General features: G+C 47.6%; 1 protein-coding gene across 3 annotated transcripts in view; it reads right to left on the reverse strand.

Annotated features, from left to right (window-relative positions):
- SCMH1 (Scm polycomb group protein homolog 1) overlaps nucleotides 1-8,984 on the reverse strand; it is an 82,807-nt gene extending 73,823 nt beyond the window's left edge. For all 3 annotated transcript variants that reach the window (XM_067311381.1, XM_067311380.1, XM_067311378.1), the window contains exon 1: nucleotides 8,911-8,984. The gene's annotated coding sequence lies outside the window, so the exon portion shown is untranslated. The remainder of the gene's footprint in view (nucleotides 1-8,910) is intronic.
- Between the last annotated feature and the right edge of the window lie 2,544 nt (nucleotides 8,985-11,528).

Genomic DNA, 11,528 nt, shown 5'->3' on the forward strand with positions numbered 1-11,528 from the left:
TATCCCTTATAAGAAGAATCTGTGGCTCCACACGTGCACTGAAGAGGTGACCTGTCCAATTAAAGTTGAGATCAACTGCTGGTCACAGTTACCTTCTGCGTGATGTCATGTAAACCATCCATGAAGTCACACACAGAAGATATTTTGCTGTAAAAGCATCTTAGTGAGTAGTCTGCATGCAATGACAGAAATATAGAGTATAGCATCAAGTGCACTGAACCTGAAAAATATTGTGAACTTAGTCATCTGTGGCACAAGGCAGGAACCACGCGCTACACTATTACTGAACTGGCAAAAACTACTAAGGCAGAAATAAATTCACAACAGTCTTAATAAGCAAATAGCATACTCTGGCATTAGCAGAGTTTTCAATTTTTCATCAGCAGCTGATATTCTACTAGAGACACCCATCTGATGACACTCTGAAATGATGCTATACTACCTTGAGAGTTATTTTTTTCCTTGAGTTTGACTAGCAACTCAGAAAGCAGGCTGATGACAAGTATGCCTGCATGGTCTTTTTGAAGGCAGACACAAATTTAGCTGTATTCCAAGCTCGCCAGACACAAGAAACTCAGAACTGAAACTGTGTAATTGCAATTAGCACACCGCTTCCTAGTTCAAGTGTAGCATCAGCATCACACAGCTACGTGGCTTCCAGTCCAGAGCTGGTTCACATCTGGCTTGCTACCAGAAAAAACAGAAAGTACTCCTTTCCAGGGAAAGACCACTTGCACACACCTCTTACCAATCTTCCACGTTTGGAGAGCTAACATATGCACAAATACAAGGCATACCTTATCAGGCTCTAGAGACATCCAAACACAAGCAGCATTCAGTGCAACAGCGTGACAACATGAACATGTTCTAGGTACACGTTATAGGGAAAAGTTTTCTCAAGAAATTCTCCAGGAGCAAAATAGAAGTAGAATTCAAGTTTTAGTACATATAAGAATAAAACTACAGTGGCTACAATTTCCAAGAGCCGGCCAGATACGAGGGCAGGAGCATTGTAAAGGAGTCATGCACGTTTGTTCTCCAACCTCTCCTTACAAAGCTGTGGTAACGTTTACACACTTTCAGTTCAAAAATGCAATCCAGGAAAATGTTAGTCTCAGAGATAACAATTAGCAGATCCTAATGCATAGAAAATACAGAAAAGCAGCAGGATAACCATGCTACAGAAATCTTTGTGGACCACTGAGAGCTCCAATATCTTCACTGCTTTATACAAGGAGTGCATGTCTGTTCATATCAAGTGGCTTGGATTTCACCCCCATCCCGTTTTGACTTTTAAGCCAAGAGTTCTCACCTGGGGAAACAGTTTGAGAGGGCATCACCACTTCCCTTCCCTTTCAGGATAAATCGCAGCCTACTTCAATTTTAGATCTCTGACTGAAATGCATCATAACAATTTTATCAATGAGTGAAATGAAAAAATGTTATGACAATGCTTTAAAGATATTACAAACACCCTTCTTATCATAGGAAAGGATAGGAAATTAGCTGCAAATCGTGAAGTTCCATAGCAAATGCCTATCTCAAAATGTTCAACTACAGCCAAAGGAGACAAAAACCCTATCCTGTGACAGAGAACAATATACTGCTCTTTCCTACTCAGCAATATTTTTTATCAACAGCATCTCTATATCATGTTTTGAAGCAATGTAACTTTTAATGGCCTCTTCTTGATTTTTATGAAATGCATTACTAACAAAAAACTTTATAAGATGTTAGAGACATGCATTTTAGTATAAATATAACAGGCAACCAGGGAATTCATGATCTACAATTTTAATAAAACACATTTCACCTCAAGCACCACATTTTCACTGACATCAACACAGATTAAGGATGGTAGTTATGACCAATACAACACAGCCAGAAGTCATGGCTAGGGCTTCCAGACAGTCATACATGTAATTAAATAAATGGCAGTGCACAAGAGCCAGCAGGACGCTCTCTAAACACTGAAGCAAAGGTGGCAAGGAAGGTCAAATCCTACACAAATGATCGCTTTCATATTTATGGATATTTTCTTCTGTTTGGTACCTCGGCAAAGAGAAGATCGACTGTCAAAATGATGGGGTTAAAATGCAGCAATACCAGCCAGATATTAAGCAAAGCTTCTTAATCATACGAATAGTCAAGCACTGGAATAGACTACCGAGGAAAGCATGAATCACCATCACTGAAAATCTTTAAGAACAGCTTAGACAAACCTCTATCAGGAAACATTAGGTGTAGCTAATCCTTCAAGGTCACTTCTAGAAATAGGGAAATAACCAAGACTTTCTTCATAAGCATGTAAATTTGATTGCACAAGTACCGCAGTATTTTGATGGACTGTAACATCTTTTTTAAATTCGTCAGAGCAAGACAAAAAATACTCAGCTTATAATGAGCAGCAGCCTCCTGGCAGCAGGAACATTCACTCTACTTATTTTTAGAAAATGGAATTGGTTTAACTTCCTCATTTTCCCATATCAGACTTCATCATCTTTTCTGCCTGTTCACTATGCCTTTACTTAAATAATGCTCCTTGTGTGTAAAGAGGAAATTTCTCATACCTCACATAAAGGACTTGGGCAAGAAAGGTCATGTTACATTGAAAGAAGGGACCACAGAGGTGAGGGCCTCTTTATAGCAGTGACAGGGAAGAGCGGAGTGCATGCTCGGAGATGCTGTTTTTCTGAATAATCCGAAGAGGCCACTCAGTGAGTTCAGTTTGAGGCATGTTCTCTGATGCAACTTCACTCCAATGCATTTATCTCTGAGGACTGGCCAGTTTCAGAGGGTTTCGATTAATTGATACAAAGCAGTATGGTAGGGATGGGATGCTGCAGAGCAAAGAATATGTTTCATACCAACACGAGACAGAGTCATGCCAGGATTCTTGCTAGAAGAAGTTCCTGCTAGTGCCCGTCTTCCTGCAGTGCATGTGCATCCCAGCCAAGCCTCCAAAGGACTCCCTCTCCCTCTGCTTGCTGGCTCTTGGCCTCCCCCTCGGGCTGCGAAGCAGCAGGGGACACAGGGAGGGCAGGGACTCTCTGGCAGACAGCCCAGGGAGGCTCTCTGCTAACACGATTGCCAACAGCCAGGAGGTAGCGGATGGAGAACATCAGGCCCCCTGCCTGCTAGAGACGCAGCTGGATGCGCATCTCACTGTTTAAAACACAGGCTGAGAGGGCTTAGCATGGTGGGAGGAGGCAGAGGCTTACTTGAACCAGGGAAGGAAAAGGGAGGCCCGTAAACATAAGGGATAAGGTGCGGCTGTCGTACAAGGAGAGGTCGGGGAGGACAAAAGCCAGAGCAGCGCTCTGTCTTGCAGGAGGCACTGCAGGACTGCCTTTTTCAGGCAGTGCATACTTAAGATGATTGCAAGTTGCATCCTAAAAGACTGTCACTTATGCTGTGCAAAATGGCTTTGGGTCAAAACAATGCTGCTTTTTCACCCTGCGCAGCACTCTACTAATACTCAACTGAAAAAAAAAAAAAAAAACCAGCAGAAGTTTCCTTTAGCTCCCACAAACACATGAATTCCTTGCTGAAAAGCAACTACTCTTCATAGTAGGATCTCTTCTGGAGCCAAATATCAGCAATACATTGGGGGAATTCAGAAGCACACTACTGACACAGCACTGCCCTGTGTCTACCCTCAGTGTATCCAACCGAACGGCAGAAAATGTGGCTCCAGCAATGCATGAATCAAAACAGCTCTCTTGACACTGCATCAGGAAGAGGGAACTCTACACAGATTCTAGCACAATGCTGGAAGAGCCAAAGGAGAAAAACTGTGTTTTTCCTCAATGGGCAAAAACTAAGTTTCACAAATTTCCACTGGCACTTATGTCTACAGTTTCTGTTGTTAAAAACAAAACCAAGCCACTAGGAGATTTCAGGACTGTTCACATTATGTCAGCCCAGAAAACACAAGAGCTATTTAAAGTTAGGTAACTCAGGGGGTTGTACCCTAAAAAGCATATAAGATTCTGACTGGTATTAATACTATTTAATACAGAAAACTTTTGAGAGACAAATGGAGAGAGGGGTAGGGTATTTTGAGGCATAAGCATAGACTTAGGAAAAAAACAACCCTTCTGTTCTGCACTGAACTCTCAACGTCAACTCCCTCACACCGGTAATGGCCGTATCAACTCATCTCTGCTCTAGTTCCCTTATCTTTAATGACCAGTTACCAACCACACAGTAGAGCTGCGAGAATAACTTAAAATTCATGATAAAGTCAGATCTCAGGAAGACAAGCACTGGTTCATTCATCTATAGTATTTTAAGACATTACTCGTGTCTGCCTTGCCTCTCTGACACAGGTTGCTATCCAAATAGCAGAGGCAGCTAACCAGGACATTCACCTTCTCCTTCAATTCACAGCCCAACATCTTAGCTTAAACTTTTGCTCAGGATGAGTCTGCATAAAACTGCTAGACTATGAACTAGGAGAGCTGAGACACTGCCTCAAATTCTTTTTAAACACCCTCTACAGTGGCAGAAATATTTGGTAGGTGCCTGAACAAATCCTGAAGACAGTAATACCATATATCATGGTGCTTAAACCTACCAGAAGTTGTCTGTCAGAAACCTTTGTAGAAGAGAAGTATTACTCTGTACTGTTAAGAAAACATAGCTCAGACTGAGTTCTCCTGGAATTAAAGTTTGCAGTACCAGCCAGTCTACAGCAATGCCTCTGTACTAGACTGCCCTTCAACTTGGTGACAGTTCATGATTGAAGCTACTCCAAAAATTTACTATTAAAGAACACTGCTGTCTATACAGACAATAAGAGCATGGTTTCACAAACAGGAGGCAATCCACTAATTCTGGTGCTCAGAAACCCACACCAGATACTTATTTGACACTATCAGCTCAGGCCATTAGACACAAACCCCTGCTGCAAGAATAGTCTGAGCTAGAATTAGTGACACAGAGATAGAAGATCTCATGCACTTACTGCTACTTTAACACTTGTGTTATCACTTTAAACATAGAGCAAGGCTGTATGAAAGTCTTCACTGTTAGATATTTTTTAAGCTTGGTAAGAAAGAAGTTCTTTACCACTATAAGAAAGCATTTGCCTTTAGGACTGAATCCTGTCATTCTGCAAAGTGAGAATGAAAAGTTATGTCACATGGCTTGGAGTGCACATACTACACCAAGGCATACTTCTGGGGAAAGGAGGGAGATTAGGAGCCCCATTACTCTGAGGGTTTTATTGTGGGGATGCTTTTTTACCTTGATAAACTTCTGACATACATAAAATGTAAATATACACACGAGATTAACAACCTAGCAAAAGAAACTGGGAGTTGGAGCTACCGCTCTGTCCTCAATGCATCCTGCTTCATTTCTCACATAAACCTTCCAGCCCTCTTCTTAGGAGACTTTTAAAACATAAATGGACAAGTTAACAACTCAAAACCTGCTAGTCTCATCTCAAACTGAATTTCATTTGCATCTGAAAAAGAAAAAAGATAGAGGGCTAGATGCAAACATTAATGCTTTCAGAGAACCAAATAGGCCAAGTTTTAACTTATGACAGCGCTGAAGCCCACAGCACTAACACACTGATCCAGATTCAGCATGTAAGAGCAGTTTATGTAGCGAGCCAAGTCCTTTGTCACAAGCACACAGTTCAACATACAAATATGCAAAAGCCAGATCTGTATTATTTTTTTACATAACAGTAGTTAGACATACCTAAAATGAGGCAATTTTGGCCCATTCCTTATTACTGCTCCAAGAAGCTCAACTAACGCTGTTCTGCCTTAGTAGCCTTATCCCAGCATGATCACAACATTTTAAGAAAAGCGTAGATCAACATCAGGAAGTCTACAGAAGTGCAGGGAGAATAATCTGCGATACAGAAAACAAGGCAGAAGAGCACAGAAATAGAGTTTGTTCAGTTTAGGAAAGAAAAAACTAACTCTTAAAATATGTAAAATGTAGCTGCAGAGATGTAAGGAATACAGTGTTCTCCATGTTCCCGAAAGATAAGATAAGAAGAAACAGGTTTAAATTGCGAAACAGAGATTTAGCTCAAACACCATGAAAATCTTCCTAATTGTAAGGATATCCATGAGTTAGAGCATATCACCTATAAAGGCAGGATACAAAACTGCCATCAGGAAGAGCCTTAATGGAACAAACATTACACAGGGATGGTTTAGATATGCACCTGATCTTATCCTGGGAAGGGAAACAGACCTCTCAGACCCTTTCTAGACATATTTTGCCTGAGGCTATGAAACAAAGTTTCACAGATTCCTTTAAACTACATTTAAGGCAAGGACAAAGCCCACATAGCACTCACATTTTATACCCTAATAGCACCTTTCACTTACAGATGCCAGAAAATGAATACAAAATTCACCAAATTTCCAGGCAAGTAACTGGGAAATAAACATTAGTAAAATTTTATATGGAGGAAAAAAAGGTAGACGATCTGAAGTGACTTGGAAAGGAAATTCACAGTCTTATTCTAAACTCTACATTAATTTTCTTTAAGCAGTTAATCACCTGATTTATTTAATGCCAAACATTTGACTAAGAAGTTGATTATCAAGATGTAGATTTATAATTTCCTAAGATGTATATACTGAATCCGGAGCACCTAGGGCCAATCTGTCTCCCTCAAATAAAAGTGTGTTTTAACCTTTACTAAATGGAAATTTTTATATAGCATAAAAATATTTACATCTTATCTGTTGTAATGGACCCCCTACCTCTGTCTGCATTTTCATACCATCTGCTGGGCAGATTCTGAACTACCCAACTGCATATCAAGAGACCCCGTAAGGCTGCAGCCCATGGTAGTGTGTCCTGAGCTTCAGCAGCAAGTACCCGTACTTAGGACAACGAGCTGAGTTTTATTCCTTGCGTTAGTGTCAAGTCATATAATGGTGTTGGTGACAACTCTGAAGTGTCAGAGATGTATGAAATTATAATCTTATATTCCAAATACTTCCAGGAAGCATATCAGCACATCTCATCCTGGCCAGCAAAAGTATGAAACTAACATTCAAAAGAAAAGAGGAAGCTACAGATGAAGAGAAAAGGTAGCTGTCCCTCTACGAGCTATCTCAGTTTAATCAACAGTGTGCAGTTATTGTGGCAACTGAATTGCTATGGAAGAGTATTTTTCCCAGTGGCTTCCCACTGGCTGCCGAAGAGAAACTACCACATGGCTGTTCTCAGCCACTCAGAAGCATAGTATTTACTATAAACAACAACAGTAAACAGAAACGAGGCCAGAAATCAAAGCTGGGTACCACAGAGCTGGGTCTTTATGTCCTTATTTTACCCACATAAATAATCAGTTTGGTATGTAAAGCTGCTGAACCAAAAATGTCCAAAAGCCAGAGGGATCCAATTTATTTGGCACATCCAAAACTTAAGCCACTTCTTGAGATTTATCATCTCTACTTTTAATCATCAAGACTTGAAAACACTGTCCTGATTATACAAAGAAGCTTCAAAGAGTGTGCAAATTAAACCTGAATGACATGCAGCAGAAGCCAGTTTGACACTGTATTTATTTTTAAACATCTTGCTGTGCATAAAAACCTCAAATCTTGTTTTACTTCCAGTTCTATTCAAGTGCTTGATTCAGAGGGGCTGTGAAGGAAAGTCAGATGTTTCCTGCTAGTCCTCAGGGACAGTAATTATAGGATTTCTCTGTCCAGTCACCAGGATTACCCTTTACATCGCCGCAGCAGTGCCTCAGGGGCGAGGGACCACATTACTAAGCGATGACTACTCCAACTCAGAGCTCTATAGTTGTCTGTCTTCATAATATGCTATGGTTATAGCACTTCAGTGCCATCCTAAACGGTTCACACAGAAAGCAGGGAACCAAACTGCCCGGGAATTACCTTAGCCCACCTCAGCGCAGACGACAGCCATACGGCCCACCAGCGGGGCAAGCAGCCTCCTGCAACGGCCTGGCAACTCACGCACCTCTGTGTCCGCTCGCTTTCTATACGAGAAATGTCCAAAAGAAAATAAACAACTGCCGTGGGGTAAAGAGGCTCCTGTGCTCTGAGTAAAGAACTTTGAGGCCTTTGGATGAAAACTGTAAGTGTCGCAAAGTACGGAAACAGCTTCCGTACCTGCGTCTCTCTGCGTTTTTTGGGTTCTCATCTCAGTTTGGGTCAAGCACTGTGCAGAAACAGCTGGAAGAACAAAGGCCCTCTACAAAGTTCTCCCCGAAGCGCGTTTAACCGGCACTAAGCCTCCCGGCGAGCAACGAGCAAACCCGCTCCGGCCTCTCGGCCGCGCCACCCGCCCGCCCGCCATTCAGGGGCCATTCACGGAGCGCGAGTCGCTCGCAGCTCTCGGCCGCCAGGTACCGGCGGCGCCGGCGAGGCCGCGGCCGCCCGCAGAGCCGCGGGGCCCCGCGGGGAGGCCGCGGCCGGCGCCGCCCGACGGGCACCAACAGGTGTCCGCGCGGACGCGACGCCCTGGGCCGCTCCGCTCCGCTCCGCGGCCCGGCCCGGCCCGGCCCGGCCTCCCGCCGCCGCGCAGGCCCCGCCGCCGCTGGCGGCCGGCCCGGCCTGCCGGGCTCCCCGCCGCGCCGCGCCGCGGGCAGCGCTGCCCGGGCCCGGCCGAGCGGCGGCGGGGCCTGGCGCGGCGGCGGGCTGCGGCGCGGCGGGCGCGGCCGGGCTGACAGGCGGGCGGGCTCCGCGCCGGGCCTGCCGCGCTGCTGCTGCTGCCGCCGCCGCGGGCCACGGCGGCGCTGCCTGCGCGCCCGGCTCCCCGCCCAGCCCCCCGGGGCAGCGCCGGGCCCGGCTCGGCGCCGGGCGGGCGGCGGCTGGGGCCTCGCCTCGCCTGGCTGCGCTGCGCTGCGCTGCGCCGGGCGGGCCGGGCTGGGCCGGCGCCCCGCCGCCCCCTCACCTGCGCGGCCGCCGAGCGCTGGGGCTGCTCAGTCCCTCGCCGCCGCCATGTTTCCGATGCGCAGTGAAGGCGGGGGAGCGGGGGGAGGGAGGCAGCGCGCCGAGCCGAGCCGCGCCGAGCCCTGCCGAGCCGCTCAGCCCGGCCCAGCGCCGCCCCCTGCCGCCCGCGGGCCGCGCCGCGCCGCCTCCCCGCCGCGACCTGGCCCCGGCCCCGACCCCGGCCCCGGCCCCGCTCCGCTCCGCTCGGCCCGCCGCTCCCGGCCCCGGCCGGGCGCTGGAGCGGCCTGGCGCCGTCCTCCCGCAGGGCCGGGCCCGGGCCCGGAGCCGCGGTCAGCGGGGCTGCGGCAGACCCGCCTCGGCCCCCCGGGCACTGGGGACAGGTGCCCACGTGCCCCTGGCCCCACCTCGGAGCAGCGCCGGCCCCGGCCCCCCAGGGGAGACTCCCAGGAGCAGGGCAGGCCCTGTGCAGCCCCCAGGCCCGGGGCGCGGACACTGCATCCCCCAGATAGCGCCTGTGTGCGCGGGCACCCCGGTGCGGGGCACCCTCACGCCCCTGGGACCTACCTGCACTCCCAGGGGACCCCATGGTCCCTGCAGGGACCCACTGCAGCAGCGCTGAGCTCATGCCAGACCCACGCGGGATCCCCGCAGACACCCTGTGTCCTTCTTCCCCGGCAATGCCTCCGCAGTGAGCGCAGAAGAAGGTGCCTCCCCGGGAACATCCCAGACTCCCAGCTGGAAGGAGACTTTATGCCATGGATGTATCTCGTGACTTTCGCTGGCACCATTCCCAACTTGCATCAAGAGTGATTCCTGTGCAAACCATTCCCACAGGGAACCCCATGCACCTAGGTGAACTCCCCTGACCAGAGGAGGACCCCCATGTGGATCTCCTCTGTCCTACAGAGAGGCCAGAGCCTACACACAGTGCCCCAGAAAAATCCCCTAACAATCCCCCTGGCGAGAGAAAACCCCTCTCTGACACCTGGCCACTTTAGGGCCACCTTTACCCCTGTCAGTGTTGTCCTCCTCCTTTCGCTTTGTGCCCAGTCTTTCTCTTGCTCAAACACATCCACAGCTGCCTCTCTTTGTTCAAAACCCCTTTCCCCAGCAAAAGGTGCCAGTCACAGACTGTCCACAACACTCAGGCACCTCTGCCAGCTAACAGACTCCCCTAGTCCTAACTAGGCTTCCCCTGACTACAGTCAATTCTTTACAGGGAACACCCCTGCAAAGTCTTAGTCTGTCCTCACAACATAACGCCTTAGCATGAAATTCCTGACCAATGGTCAACATGTCTAGCCATAGCACAGAGCCCAACATCGCTCACCCCACACCTCCACCCTCCATCCTATCCCCAGCTCTTGGTGCAACTATCTCCCACCCTCACTGGGAGGAAGAGCAGGGAGCAGAATTTAGGGGGTCACAGTGTCCATGGAGGTAGAATTCCTGTTTGTGGATGCAACTGCCTAGCTGCTCTATTCAAATATTCTAGCTGCTGGATTTGCCATGCTGAAGATATTACTTCCATTGCAAGATACTGCAACCAAAGAAGAAAGCCATTCATCTAAAATAGCAATTAGGTCATGCTGCAGCTAAATAACAGAGCACAAGATTGTGTCCTCTGTCTGGTTGCTGGCTTTCCAGGAAAAAAGATTTATTCGGTTCTGGAGATTCAGTTCTCATCTTCAAGGCTACTCATGTGAATGGTCAGTGGATCTAAAGGACTGTTGCTGGGTAATTGTGACTTCTCATGAGAGAGGTGTTTCACTCAGACAACGGAGACATTACTTTGGAGTGACACTCATGGACATACCTGACAAGCATTCTCAGTGAGAAAGCACCTGAATGCTTTCCAAAGTGCACACTGACATGACTAACATCTGAGTCTCTCCCTGAACCTTTTATTATGCTAGGAGAGAACATGGAAATGCAGAGCAGAGGGCATGATAGGTATGTTCACCAAAGCTAGAGCCACAACAAGGTGCTCTGCAGCCCACTGGGATGAGATGCAGTCACCTTGGCTGTAGGAATGCTAGTGTTCATGGGAACCTGGTCCAGTTGTCAGCGTGTGTTTGCAGCTAAAGGATTCAGACAGAGCTTCTCTCAGCCAGGCAATGTATCTTCCACTCTCCTTTGGTTCCACCTCAGCAAGCTGCCCCTGACCCGTGTGCAGCACCAAAGGGTTTCCTGGTAGTAGGTTTGGTCATGTGCAATGAAGGAAATGTAAAGCTATAATTTGTCCATGTACTGCTAGCTGTCAAATCTGAGATACTTCCCAGTCCTCCCCAGGGACTTGCACTGATATTGGGCAGAGATGTATACCTCAAGGGCTGTGGTGGCATAATGAGAGAGGTGAGCTTCCCACTGCTGCACCTGGAGGGCAGCCTTCCAGGAAGGACTGAAACCATCTCAGCCCATTTGTGTGTTCTTTTTTCCTTAGGGGAGGGCAATGCCACCTCCTGTGTTGTGTTGACGGCTGCAGGCAGATTCCCAGATAGCAGAAGTGGATGGCTGACCTCCATCTACTAAATGCGAGAGAGAATACAATAGCGGTACTAATGCTGTTCCTGTGTCAGATCCTGGGCTCACTCCAGCCTCTGCAAGGTTTAAGATCCT

The sequence above is a fragment of the Apteryx mantelli genome, chromosome 27 (genome assembly GCF_036417845.1).
Source record: "Apteryx mantelli isolate bAptMan1 chromosome 27, bAptMan1.hap1, whole genome shotgun sequence".
NCBI lineage: Eukaryota > Metazoa > Chordata > Aves > Apterygiformes > Apterygidae > Apteryx > Apteryx mantelli.